A 15221-nucleotide genomic window follows, 5' to 3' on the forward strand; every position below is an offset into this window, starting at 1 on the left:
TGGAAGAGTCAGGGGAGAAAAAGGAAAGATACAAAAAAAAAAAGGTTAGACGAAGTGAAGGAAATAAAGTAAATGAAAACCCAAGCAACAGTAGCAAACTGTAGCAACTGTAGCAAACTGTAGCAAGCTCTGCAGAGTGAGAGAAGGGCTAAGAGAAAAAAGATTTAGTCTACGGCCATACCACCCTGAACGCTCCCGATCTCGTCTGATCTCGGAAGCTAAGCAGGGTCGGGCCTGTTTAGTACTTGGATGGGAGAAAAAAGATTTAGGCAGAGTTAAGAACATCTAATGAGGATTTTGAAAGGGAGTTTTGATATGTTTCATAATGTCATTCTTCCCTCAGGTAGCTTGTTTGAGATATGGATTTGTGGTTCTTTAGGAAATAATATCATGTCTAGAAACCCCAGTCTCATAAAAATTACCGTTGTGTTTGTTAAGCATTTCATATGTGAGAGGAGAAGATTAAACCTACTGGTGTTAGAATTCTGGGCTTGTCAGGTGAGTGAGGGGTCTTGCTTCTGACATGTTCAAGATTTGTGCCCTGAAAGGCTGCTCATCACTTTAGTTTTACAGTAAAGTGATGGACCCCAGTGAGAGCTCCAAGGATCCCTCTTGCAGACCTCAGGCAGCTCTCTTGGAGGCCACTGGTGGTACTAATCCCATTCCTTCACCCCCATTCCAGAAAGCTCAGCAGGGGTCCAGACGTCCTTTTCTAGCCTGGGGGTGATTTCCTCCAATGGAAAGAACATTCCCCACAGTCCTCAGGTTCCCTTTCAGCCTATTATCTAGTGTCCCACGTGCTGGTTCCCAAGCAACAACTGACTGTAACCCAACCGCAAGTCTGGGAACATTTTCTTCATGCTTAATTCTTTGCATTTCGGGGATCACTCACTGGAGACCAGACAGCCTACTCAGCAGCGACTCACGAACATAACAGGCCTTTTGGGAAGCTGATGTCTCTTACTTAGAGTTACCTAGAGGCCTTTGAACAAACAGATTTTATTCTCCAGGATTCTAACTCCTTCAGAACGGGGGCTTGGCTGAGCAGTTTTTAATTCTCCCAGATGCAGCTAATCAGTAGCCAGGCTTGAGAGTGTCTGTTACTGTTACTGGAACTGAGAGCACAGAGTTCAAGTGAGAGCACTGTGTGATAGCAAAGGATGATCTTGAGTGATCACCAGAAACATCACACAAATGGAACTAATGACCTACTTGATCACACTCTGAGCAGGAAGAACTGTTTTCACCAAAAATGCAGTTTCAGGGCTAGGGAGATAGAGCAGCAGGTAGAACAATTGCCTTGTACATGGCTGACCCGGGCGTCATCCCCAGCATCACATATGGTCCCATGAGCACCAAAAATACCAAGCCCAAATAAACAAAAATATCACATGCTGGTTTCTAAAGGTGTTTAAAAACCAACCAACCAAATGTCTTATTTTGTGCTCTTTTTCTTTCCTCCAATGACTGTCATAGCAGAGAGTGGGGACATCATTATTTAATCAATGTAATACTATGTCTTTACTTACAGAAATGAAAGAGCATTGCAGAAAACTGTCAGCTGAAAACTTTTGCGTTTTACTCTCTGTTTGCTCCTCTGAGTAGGCCTGAGTCTGCCAGCCTTTCTCTCAGGACCCAATTAGACCCAGGTCTGAATTTTAGATGAGTCACCAAACTGGCATTGTTAGGTAGTAAGCCTTTCCCCAGGGAAGTCCTGTCCAGTTACTCAAAACAGGAATTCTCAGAGAAGTGCACTTTCGTCAACATTGTTTTTACTATTAAATCACATACACAATTTATATTGATATCCACAACATAATAGGCTGGAGCGATAGCACAGTGGTTGGGCTTTCACCTTTCATGCGGCCAACCTGGGTTTGATTCCTCTCGAAGAGCCCGGCAAGCTACTGAGAGTATGGAGCCCACATGGCAGAGCCTGGCAAGCTACCCATGCATATTGGATATGTCAAAAACAGTAACAATAAGTCTCTCAATGAGAGACGTTACTGGTGCCCGCTTGAACAAATCGATGAGCAATGGCATGACAATGACAGTGACAACATAATAAGCATGCTTTGTCTGTACCATTTCCCCTGTGCCTTAATTAAGCACTATTTGTCTACCAATGCCACTATTCTTTATTTATTGGGTCTGGAGATGTTCAAGTTCAGACACTGGCAAATATATTTTTCTTTATTTCAAATTATTGAGCTTATTGTTTAGCTGACCTTGTTGAGATTTTATGAGATTTTATGAGATTTCTTGGATGTTGGTTGTTTCTTAGCATAAATTGAGTCACTTCCTTTGGTTTCATTTTTGTTTCAGAACTCTCAAATATAAAGGTGATGAATGTAAGGTTTGCTCTTAGTCCCTGTATCCAGAGAGAAAATTGGCCTGTGACCAGCAGTGGTATTTATGTTCCTCTTGTTATTCCTCTTACAGAGAAGGATGATCCTAGTTCTGTCAGAATGATCAGGCTTGATGATGTTCTTTCCACATTTCTCATCCCAGCTCTCAAACTCTATCTATTTGATCTATCTGTCTAAGTTTTTGTTCTCTTAAGTGGTGCTTAGGGAATTTGGGAACCATTCCCAGGGATTCACTGCCAACCAGGCTAGTAGTTCAAGATGAAGCCTAAGGATGCAGTGCTGGGGATCACCTGGGCCACCTACTAGACCACATATGTGTGGCCTAGTGAGGATGATATGGTGGGAGTGGATGGAGAAGTGCCAGGTGAAGTAGCTAATCAAGCTGATCATTTTAAATCTGACACACTGAAAGGTATCCAATCAAAATAGGCCATGGGATGGCTGGGGGCTAGAGGGGTGGGAGAGACCAGAAGATATAAGGAAGCACTAGCAAAGTCTGTCTTCTCCCTCCCTCTCCCTCTCCCTCTCTCTCTCTCTCTCTCTCTCCCTCTCTCTCTCTCTTTTTCTCCCTCTCCCTCTCTGCCTCTCTCTCTCTATCTCTTTCTCTCTCTCTCTCTCTCATTCTTGCCCTGTATCTTTTGTTTACTTACTTCTCTCTCCTTCCTTCTGTCCATCTCTCTCTATCCAGCTCTCTCTCTCACTCTGCCTTCTTTCTCTTACCAACCCTAACTTATGCCCAGACAGTTGGCAGGACCAGGCAAGGCTCTTATTCCCAAAAGGACAGCATGAATCTCACCCACACACAACTGGCTGTGGCTGGAGATGAAGAAAACGAAGGGGACCGGGAATTGCTGGGGTGCAACACTAGTGAGAGGGCACAGGTAACAAGACTCCAGCTGCAGATCTCAGGCTAGGACAGTATAGACTGCATAGGACATGGTGTAAGAACAAGATCAGGTCATCATACACTGGAGACCAGCAGATGGTGAGGGACAGGACTTTGGACATTGCACATTGGACTAGGCATAGAGGAACAGGGTATGTGACATCAGATGTGTGTAAAAGGAGACGCCTGCGGCCATAGAAGAAGGCTGGGGGTGGGGGTGGAAGGAGGGAAACTGGAGTCATTGGTGGTGGATAATGTACACTGGTGAAGCAATGGGTGTTTGGAACACTGTGTGACTGAAACCGGATCATGAACAACTTTGCAACTGTGTACTGCACAGTCATTCAACATAAAAATAAATAAATAAAAAGACATTTCTATCAGATTATTTGAAATCTAGTTTCCAATGATTTTTTCAGTTCTTTTTTTTTCTTTTTCTGCTTTTTGGGTCATACCCGGTGATGCTCAGGGGTTTCTCCTGGCTCTATACTCAGGAATTACTCCTGGCGGGGTGCTCGGATTACCATATGAGATGCTGGGAATTGAACCTGGGACAGCCGAGTGCAAAGTAAATGCCCTACCCGCTGTGCTATCGCTCTAGCTCCTCAGTTCTTATAAAAAGAAAAAGAGGAAAGACCTGGACACTTGGGAGTGACCAAGACTCATTGACTTGAGTTGTAAAATAAATCTAACTTCTCAAGCTCCTGAGTTCTGTAAGCAAATTTTTCATATAATCCTTAAGAAACTGAGTATTGAATGTAATCAAAGTAAAGTGAAAGTAAAGTGAAATTTACCAGTTACACATGCGGGGTGGGGGACTGGGGAGGTGGGGGGAAGGGGGGAGGTATACCGTGATTCTTGGTGGTGGAATATGTACACTGGTGAAGGGATGGGTGTTTGAGCACTGTATAACTGAGACTTAAACCTGAAAGCTTTGTAACTTTCCACATGGTGATTCAATAAAAGAATAAAATTTTTAAAAAATTTAAAAAAATAAAGAAACTGAGTTCAGGAAAAGTACACTCTTACTCTAACATTACTATGGTGCTGGGAATGGAACCAAGTCAGCCACTTGCAAGGCACAGACCCCAATCTCTGTTCCATTTCTTCTACCCCAGAAGCACTAGTTTTTTTTTTTCTTTAAGAGAGTTTTCAGAGCTAATTTCTTGAATTATTGAATTATTCTTGGGGAAACCTTTAAAATATTTCCAGACCAAAAAAAAATAATAATTTTTTGGGGCTGGAGAGATAGTACAGTGAGCAGGGAGTTTGCCTTGTAAGCATCGAGCAGGGTTTGATCCCCGGCATCCCATATAGTCCCTGAGCACCACCAAGAGTGATTCCTGGGTGCAGATCCAGGAATAACATCACTGGGTGTGGGGAGAAGAAGAAGAACGAGAAGAAGAAGAGAAAGAAAGAATGAATGAATTTGTCTGGGGCTGGAGATAGTACAGCAGGTAAGATGCTTACCTTGCACATGGCCTAGTAGTGGGTTCAATTCTGGCACTCCATATGGTCATCTAACTCCTGACGGGAATGATTCCTTAGCACAAAGCCATGAATAAACCCTGAGCACAGCTGAGTGTGGCCCCCCAACAAAAATAATTATTACTAATTTTAAAATAATTCTTCTCTTAATAAAATCTCAAAACAACTTCTATGAATTAGTTTCATTAAAAAAAATTCTAAGAGCAGCCAGAGAGTACAGCAAGTAGGGTGCAGCCAACCCAGTTTGATCCCCAGAACCCCTCATGGTCCCCTGAACCTCGCCAGAGCCAGCAGGATTCCTGAACACAGAGGCAGCAGTAAGCCCTGAGCACAGCCAGATGTGACCTCCAAAACAAAACAATAAAACAAATCAATGAATTTCTAGGTGGAGACGTGGCTCAGCAGTAGAAAACATCCCTGCATGTAGGATGTCCTGGAGTTGATCCCCAGCACTAACAAATAAACAAAAAAGAATGAAAGGAGCCAGAGAAATGCCCCAACAGGGAAGGCCCTTGCATGCAGCTGACCTTGTTCAATCCCCAGCACCCCATTTTGTTCCCACAGTCCTGCCAGGAATTATCTCAGGAGTAATCCCAGGAGTAAGCCCGGAGTACTGCTGGGTGAGGTCCAAAAACCACAAAAAATAGAAAAAAAAAGAAAAACGGTAGAAAAAAAAGAAAAACGGAAGGATGGAAGAAAGGAAGGGAAAAAAGGGAGGAAGAAGGAAGGAAAGGAGAAAAAGAAATGAGGAAGGAAGGAAGGAAGGAAGGAAGGAAGGAAGGAAGGAAGGAAGGAAGGAAGGAAGGAATCGAGGGAGGGAGGGAGGGAGGAAGGAATTGAGGGAGGGAGGGAGGGAGGGAGGGAGGGAGGGAAGGAGGGAGGGAATGGAGGGAGGAAGAAAGAAGGAAAGTAGGAAGGGAGGGAGGGAGGAAGGAAGAAAGGGAGGGAGGGAGGAAAACCAAGGAAGGTTGGAGGTACATGTTTGCTTCCTGGCCCTGAATTGTCCTCTGAGCATTGAGCTGAGGAGTAACCCCCCCTTTGAATAGTGCCATATGTGTCCATCCCCAAACCATGATACATAAATAACAGAAATAAAATTAATTTATCTACAGACTGGAGTGAATGCACAGCAGGTAGGGCATTTGCCTTGCATGTGGCCGACCCAGGTTTGATTTCTCTGTCCCTCTTGAAGAACCTGGCAAACTACCAAGAGTATCCCTCCCGCACAGCAGAGCCTGGCAGCTCCCCATGGCGTATTCAATATGCCAGAAACAGTAACAAGTCTCACAATGGAGACGTTACTGGTGCCACCTGGAGCAAATCCATGAACAATGGGATGACAGGGCTACAGTGCTACAGTGCAGAAAAGACTTTGAACTTCAACATGCTTAGGAAAAATGCTGCTGAATGTCTTCTTGGAGATTCACACACATTTCAAATTTTGGGGATGTCTGCACTTAAGAAAAGATTTTGTTTTGTTCATTTCAGCATATCCCAGACAACAAGGTGTTTTTTAAATTTTTGTTTTCGTTTGTTTATTGCATCCAATGGGCATTTGGGGAAGTGTAGCAGTAGAACGCTTGAGCTTGAACTTTTACCAGTGGCACATGCAGCAAGTCACTTTTGAAATGATACTTGCCTCATTTGTAAGGCATTTCACACCTTCTCCTAACTCCCAGTGAGAACACTTTGTGACCTTACGGTTTACTATAAAAAAGTCAGAAACACACTCAGCAAGTAGAATAAGCAATTTAACTGGCATTTATATGGAGAAAAAAAATCTGTACATTTTTGGTGGTTTTTTTTGGGGGGTGGTGATGAGGGTACTTGGAGAAATAACTATTTCTAGAAGTGATTGAGAATATGTAAAAAAATAATAAAATTATACTTTTATCATTGGCTGGATATATTTTCATCTGAAGGACATTTGATTGCTCTTCTACAAATCTACTCAGGAGTGCATCAATAGTCTAAAAAATACTTCAAGCTATAAAGTTTACTATAGGAAGATTCTTAGATGAAAAAAACAGATGTGTTTTTGCCCCCTTGGGAAAATAAATCCCGAGATGTTTTGAATAGTAACTTAGCTAGGTCAAGAATGTTTAATTGGATTATTAAGATGTTGATAAATGCAGGGAGTTTCCAGATGGTGCTGGATCTTTCCAGCACTTTTAGAGATTCTCCATGGTCCGGCCTTCAGTTAGAGATGCGTGTGGGCTTGCTAGGGACAGAATTTGTTATATTGGATAATCCATTGTCTGGACTATCATTGCAAAATTTTAATGCATTGAATTTCTTGCCCAAATTTCTTATGCCAGGAATCGTATTTTTCCTTTAATTTCATAGATAATAGTAGTCCTTGCCCTCTCAAGGTAATTTATGGGGAATTTTTTTTATTTTCTCTTTATTTTCCTTGCAGTATTTGAAAGAACTTAAAAACTTAAAAAATTTTGAACACTGTGCACCACAGACAACTGAACATGGCAGAGAGATAGTGCAAGTCATCGAGGTGAGTACCTGGGTGACTCCGCTCTGCTTCTCACCCTGGGAATGGATCCTACCACAGGTGTCCCTCACTGAAGGAATGTGGCTTCTAGCTAACATCCTGCAGAATGTCCTGGCTTCTCTGCTCCCCTGAGTTCCCAGAGAACTCAACACATGCCTCTTACGATATTTTTCATCCTGAAACTCGCTTCATCTATTCACTGTTCTCCCTAGACTCAATTCTTTGAGGTCAGAAGCTATTATTAACTGGTGCCTTACCCATTCAAGCAAGAAACAGCTTTCTATTCTCCAAACCAGGATGTGTAGGGACAGAGTATTTTTGCATTACACTTCTGCCACTGAAGCTGACCCAGAAACATTCAGGGGGACCAAACCCTGCATTCTTGGTACAGTTTTATAGATCAGGAAGCAGAAGAGTGGACTTGCCTGAGAAAAGGAAAAAGAATTAGACACAGGTTTGTAATGTGGCCTTCCTGCAGAATTCTCTAAAGCTCTAGAGAGCCAGGTTGCTCAATGTGATTCTAAATAACTTGGTGGCAGTTTCTTTTAAATAACTTATTCTTGGCAATTGTGTGCATGTTTTAAGAGTCAATGCTCTTTAACATATGAATTCATCTAGTGCCCTAGAGGTTTTTTCTGGGCCATGCTCACCTACGGGGTGAGGGCAGTCATTGGTACCCAGGAAATAATTTGTAAAAGAGCTGGAATTGTTGACCTATGTTGTAACTAGCTAGGATTCTTTTGTAAAAGAAGGTCTGTTGAAAAGAAGGCCTGTGGCAAATCCAAACTTGCAGAAGTGAAAACATTGAGACACAAGGAAATGGTGATAAATCAGTGATTTCTTAATATTCTTGCATCATTTAATAAAGTATGCTAATGAGGGTTCACAGGCAAGCCTACACATCCCCCTCTCCCCAGGCAAAGTTGACATAGTGTCATAGACATTTTAACCTTCTTTACAAGCTACTTTTTTTTTCCTTTTAAAGAGGATAGATACTCCTGCAAATATTCTACAGTACAACCCTTACTCTTTTCTGAGATGACTAGCTTTCTGGTTTCACAGACTGTACTAATGAACAATTACAATCTAGACTGTCCGTCTTTAAAAATAGAGGTTCCCAAATGTATTTGGCCTACTGGCCCTTTTTTAGGAAACAAAACAAAACAAAAACACATTCAAGGGCCCTCTGGAAATCTACTTTCAACCAATAGAAAACAACTCCCAATTTCATTTCCCGTAACTAGTCTGCCCGCCCCTGTTATTCCAGAGCCCCAGGAGGTATTGACGACTTAAGGTCATAATATTTGTCCATGATGCCAATTCTTCAGTGGATTATTCTGATTTTCTATTCTGATCTTATACCTTCAAGCAGTTCTGATCTCCTAATCATCAACGTACTTGACTCCACTAAGGCATTATTCAAGAGATCCTGAAAAATTCTGTTTAACCAGAAATAAAACCCCAAATCAAAGAGAATAGCTAAAAATGGGGCAGCTCATCTGCAATTGAGGGACTCTCAAGGGAATATTCTTGTCTTTAATGCCTTAAAAAGATAGTCTAAGGCTAGAGATATTTAGGGATTTAGACACTTGTGCTGCATGTCAGCAGCCCTGGTTCAAGTCTCTTGGACCACATCTGGTCCCTCGAGCACTGTAGGGGGTCACTCCTGAGCACAGAACTAGGAATAGCCTCTGAGCACCCATGTTGTAGCCCCCCTCAAAAAACCCTCTTTAACATATTTATATATTGCCAAATTTATGTTGGTTATATTTACATGTTGGTAGATAAACGTGTATCTTATTTGTTTAAATAACTACAAAGCATATCATAGTACTCATAATTAGTTTTTTAGTGCTTTCCTAATAATTAGAGATTTCCTATTTTTATCGAGGGGCCCTCCAAGCAGTGTTCAGGGGTTCAGGGCCATTTCTGGCAATAAGAAACTTGGTTAATGACATCAGGGGATTCAATGCTATGTTGATGTTATGGTGCTGCTTGAGTCCAAAAATGCTGGGAGCCTCCAGGCCACTCTAGTGGGATCTTAGAGACCCCTCGGGCTACCCCAGGTGCTCTGGGGGCCTGGCAATGCCAAGGTTAAAGCCCATGTCCTGAATATGCAAAGTGCATGCACCTGACCTGAGCTCCTTCCCTACCAAGTATTTCCATTTTTTTTTTTTACATCTTGGAAATAATGCATCAAGAAACACTCTTGCATGCTAAATTTTGCCCATTGGTGAGAGTCTATTAGTAGAGTGAAGTGACTAGTGTGGGATCACTGATTTTGCTGTTCTAAATTTGGTGGATACTTCCAAATTTTCTTGCAAGTATCTGATTAGAATCTCTACTTGCACCATAGAGGGTGTGGGATGAGGATTTACTCTGAGCTAATTAATCTGCAATTTAAATCTCCTCTCTTCCATGGGCTTCTTCTAGGAACTTGAAATGTTTAAATATTTCTAAGATTTTGATAGCACAGTGGGTAGGGCATTTGCTTTGCACATGGCTGACCCAAGTTCGATTCCTTCACCCCTCTGGGAGAGCCCAACAAGCTACCGAGAGTATCTTGCCCTCACGGCAGAGCCTGGCAAGCTACCTGTGGCGTATTCGATATGCCAAAAATGGTAACAAGTCTCACAATGGAGACATTACTGGTGCCAGCTCGAGCAAATCAATGAGCAACGGGATGACAGTGATTTATAACCCTAACTTGTCAGGTAAATTAGAATGACTGGATAATTTTGAAATAAGGCTTAGAGGAATTTGACTTGGGAATATGCCATTTCAATGGAAATTTGTAAAGATTACATATATATTTGGAGGGTTTTAGCCACACCTGGCAGTACTCAGGGCTTAGTCATTATTCTGTGCTTAGGGATCACTTCTGGCAGTGTTCAGTGATCATTCCTCTCAGTGCTCAAGGACTGAGCCAGAGTTAGCCACATGCAAAGCAACAACCTAAGCCCCTGTCCCAGCGCCCAGGTCCTGTCAAGGTCTTTTAAAAGGTTTCAGCATACAATTAGAGGGGCCGGAGCGATAGCACAGCGGGTAGGGCGTTTGCCTTGCACGCGGCCGACCCGGGTTCGATCCCCGGCATCCCATATGGTCCCCCAAGCACCGCCAGGAGTAGTTCCTGAGTGCAAAGCCAGGAGTAACCCCTGAGCATCACTGGGTGTGACCCAAAAAGCAAAAAAAAAAAAAAAAAGGTTTCAGCATACAATTAGAGTTTATTGATTGCTGTTATAGACATCTATGAAAAGTTATGTTTGGGTCATCTTCCATGGTATCAATTACAGTAAAATTCAGATTAAAATGGTCAGAATACAAAACCAAAACCAAGAAAAGAAGTAGCAAAATCAGTAGAAGTTATTTTGATATCACAGAGTGGGTTATTTAAAAACATTTCATACCAAATTCCTTAAAAGGAAGCAATATATTTTAAGCAAAAGCAGTGAATAAGCAGTTGGCATACTCATAATTAAAAGTACAAAGGTGAGTGTATCATATAAATATACTGAAAATGATTTCATTTCTTACTGATTTGATAGGAAATAGTGAAATGGAAAATAGTAACACAGAGTTCACAGTATTTCCTCTTGACAGACACATCGACACATCAGCCATGAAGTGACTTGCCAGCCATTCATGATGAATCTCCATGTAACAACATTACAGAGCACTTGTAAAGGAAATTTAGAAGTTTCCAAATTTGTCAGTTACCCTTAAAAATTATGGGGCATTTCCACCGAAAAGGTAATCTGAATGAAACATTTAGAAACTATCAAAAAAGAAAAAAATTGCTTTTGAGTTTTGAGGCCATATCTGACTGGCCTGGTTTTCTCTTTAGGAATCACTCCTATAGGTAGTTGGGGGACCATGTGAAGTGCCTAGGATTGAAAATTGGTTGACAAGTGTCTTACCCTCAGTACTATTTCTACAGCCCCAATAACTTTTTTTTAAATTAACTATGACATATATTTCTACTCTCCCTCTGGGAATACAAAATTATCTTGCAAACAATAATCAGAAGTATGCAATAAAAATAAAAATTATTATTATTATTATTATTTTTTGCTTTTTAGGTCACACCTGACTCTGCACAGGGGTTGCTCTAGCTCTGCACTCAGGAATCACTCCTGGCGGTACTCAGGGGACCATATGGGATGCTGGGAATCGAACCCAGGTTGGCCGAGTGCAAGGCAAATGCCTTACCCGCTGTGCTATTGCTCCAGCCCTGAAAATAAAAATTATTTTAAATTTTTTATTATAGAGGCATTCCAGATAGTTATTGCGGGTTACAATGTTTATGGCATTTGTCATCTCAAAAATGTATAATTCTCTGGGATTTTTCTCATTCTAAATAAAAAGTTATGTTGAACATAATAGTGTACTATTTTTTTAAAAGAAGTCTCCAAAGTTATAGCAGCTTCAGGCACAAATATGAGATCCACCCTTGAATTTATGAATTTATGAGAGTGCCTTTTTTCCCTAAGACCTTGCCAGCAGTTGATAGTTTTAAAATATTTTATACTTGCCAATCTGATAAGTAACATATGGCACATTTTAAAATTAGTTGAGCAGCTATATATATATGATATTATTTTATGTACAAATTTTATTCTTTTTTTTTGTCTATGATTTGCCACCTTTTTCCCCCCCTTTTATCTGTAAGAATTCTAGGAATAGAGTTCTGTCAATCGTGTTGCAAATTCTTTTCCAGATATCTGTTGGTCTCTTCTTTCTTATTGCTTTGGGGCCACAGTTGGCAGTTGTCAGGGGATCATCCTGGCTTTGTGCTCAAGTTTCATTCCTGGCAGTGCTTGGGGGAATCATACATGGTTCTGGGAATTGAACCAGTGTTGGAACCTTCTTTGCTACCTCTCCTGCCCTTAAGTTTTGGTGTTAGCAACTTTGCTGATGGAGTGATTTTCTCCTCTCATTCAATAACAATTTTTATTACATTTACAAGAGCAACAGCATTTTGAAAACAGGAAAAGTGCTGCATTTATGGTACTGATGGAGTCACAAATGTAAGTTAATTCTGTTCCATACCTAGAGTGTAAAATGAGATTGTTGCAATTCAGTGAAGATAACAACCTGGACGTTTTGGCTTGTTTTCTCAAGCAGAGAAATGGTTAAATGTTTTTCCCTGGAAATTAAGTATTCTATGTCTCCTTTCCCCTGGGAAAACACTGCACCATGTGCTTCTGGCATCATCCCATCTGTTTCCTTTCCTTTCTCTACAAGGTCACGTTTCTCTGCTCATGGAATTGATGAGAGAATAGGCCCAACCTATAGGAGCTACATTTTTATTGCCAGGAGGTGACTCAAACTACAAGCCTACTCAAGAGGAAGTATCCCTGTAGTTAGTGCCCTGTCTACTTTCCACAGAGATTAAAGGGCCAAAGGTCACTTCCCTGGGCTCTTTGCTCTGTGTGGATTTTGACTGAACAAGGCCTACTTTATATAAAATTTAGACAAATGTGGTCCCTGGAATCCCATCCTGTTCATGGACTCCTTCGAAGCCTCAAGCCTTAATTGCTCACCTGGCTGGCCAGCTCCCTCAAAAGTTGAATCAATAAACTTTTCTGGTTCCCCAAAGAATAATGAATCACTTTCTTATTGATATTTCCATAGCATTTGTCTCCCAGAATCCTCATAGCATTTAAGTGATATTACAATATAATGAGCATTATGCTTAACCTTTTTCTTTAGATAGTGATTTTTTTGAAATAGGACTTTTCTCATTCAGCTTTGGAGTCACAAAACTGAGCCTAAAATTGCACACATTATAGGTATTCAAGATACTTGTGTGAAATGTGCACAGAATCTGTAAATGTGAGTTAAGTGGAGGAAGGAAGAATGTATTCACATCACCAAAAAAAAATCTCATTAGAGTTTGACTATGATGGTTTGGCTTCATTGCTACTTGAAAGCCAGTCTAATTGGTGACAGATCAAGAAAGAGTTTTATTGGGGCTGGAGTGATAGCACAGCGGGTAGGGCGTTTGCCTTGCACGCGGCCAACCCGGGTTCGAATCCCAGCATCCCATATGGTCCCCTGAGCACTGCCAGGGGTAATTCCTGAGTGCAGAGCCAGGAGTAACCCCTGTGCATTGCCAGGTGTGACCCAAAAAGCAAAAAAAAAAAAAAAAAAGAAAGAGTTTTATTGGCAACAAGCAGCAAGGTTCAAAGACAATGGACTCATATTGGCAAAGGAACTATCTTGTCTGCAAGGGTACAGGAAGGTGTTTTATTTTTTTTAGAGAAAAAGAGAACAAGAAAGTAAGTATCTGGGTTTTGTTTTGCCTTTGCAGGCAGGGGACAGTTGGGCCACAGCACCTGACAGTACTTGGAGATCACTCCTGGCAGTACTTGGGGAGCCATATGGGGGACTGGGATCAAGCTAGGCTTAGATTCATGCAAGACAAGTACCTTACCCTCTGTACTTTAATCGCTGTGCCATCTTTTCAATCCCAAAGGAACATGCTTTTAAGGATGGTGGGTTGCAGATCAATGGGCACCAAAATGAACAATAAAATGCACGGTTCCCTGAAATACTCAGTCTTATTTGCAAATCTAAATACAGTAATGGTTAGGGTTGGGGAAAGGGTAAACCAAGGACAACTGACTCTTTAGAATACTTTTATATTCTCATCTTGAGGATACTCTGTTGCATGCATAGGTTTAAAAGATGCAACCGTGGGGCAATATTTATTCTTGGGTTTCTCAGCTCCTATACTTTTGTGACTGATGTGTACTCATAACCACTCTCTAGCTCTAGGGCAGAGATTCCAAAATCTGGAGACATGACCTTTCTTCACGACAAATGGGTGAACACCATGTAACCACTCTTTCTAGGAAGTGAAAACGGCATCTCAATTTAAAGAGGTGCATATTCTTGGCATTAAAATGACAGTACACTTAATTTAATAAATGCTCAGTTTAGATAACTATACCTGATACATATCTTGGATAAAGGCTTCAAAGTCTTTAAACAGAGTAAATGCCGTGATTTGGTAGAGATAAAAAATATTCCTGAGGAAGAACCACACCACTTGCTTCTAGTCTCATCTGTTTGTTTTATTATGTCAGGCAGATCTTCTCAACAAATCATTGTTTCCAGAGGTGTAATTTTCTCATCTATTCTTCCATATTTTTCAAAATCTAGAAGAGTTGGAAATTTGAAATACCCTCGTGTTGAATTAATTTTAGATATGCTCTCTGGCAGGTGTTGTTAAAGATATCAAATAGTTCAATAAAGAAGACAGATATCCTCAGGTCTCACCATAATTCATCCTTATGGAGGTCAAAGACAGATCAAGACTCATTTCGGGTCTTCAATGGCATGGACTCAATTTATCTAATCCATAACCTTTTTTAGCTCATTTATCATTAACTTGAGAAAACAAGTCCCACAACGACTAGGGAAAATGCCTTTAACCTTTGGCTAAGGGAGAGATTTATTTGGTTGGAATAGAAGATTACATTAATTGGAATTCACTTTGGAATGTCATATGTTCAGCAAACTTTCTACATAAATTCTGACAATTTCACCTAGAGTTAGACCGACTTATCCTATTTTAGATCTATTATCTAATAGAATGTGCTAAAGTTAACATATTCACTGAATTTGGTATAGATTCAAATGCCACCAATTTGCTATTGGGTGTGCAACCCAATAAGGTATTCCTGACAGATTTTAGAGATGGTGTAAGCTAGTGAATGTCTCAGTGCACCTCCACACAAACTCCTCACTGTAGCACACCACCTGCTCACGATAAGCTACCTCAATTGAGGACCAGGTAGTCAAACCATTCCTAAAATCAGTCACATTGCAGACTTAGAATTCAAATTCCATGTTGATTTGACAATATATATAAGCTTTCTACTTAGCTGGTTTCTCAGGTTATTTTTTAAAATTACCTCCTCACCCCCTGCCAAAGTAAACTCGCATCTTGCAAACTTATGATTTG

General features: G+C 41.0%; 1 protein-coding gene across 1 annotated transcript in view; it reads right to left on the minus strand.

Annotated features, from left to right (window-relative positions):
- The window catches only part of PALLD (palladin, cytoskeletal associated protein), a 499224-nt gene that overhangs the window by 343578 nt on the left and 140425 nt on the right, over window positions 1-15221 (minus strand). The gene's annotated exons all lie outside the window — the stretch shown is intronic.

The sequence above is a fragment of the Sorex araneus genome, chromosome 1, assembly GCF_027595985.1.
Source record: "Sorex araneus isolate mSorAra2 chromosome 1, mSorAra2.pri, whole genome shotgun sequence".
NCBI lineage: Eukaryota > Metazoa > Chordata > Mammalia > Eulipotyphla > Soricidae > Sorex > Sorex araneus.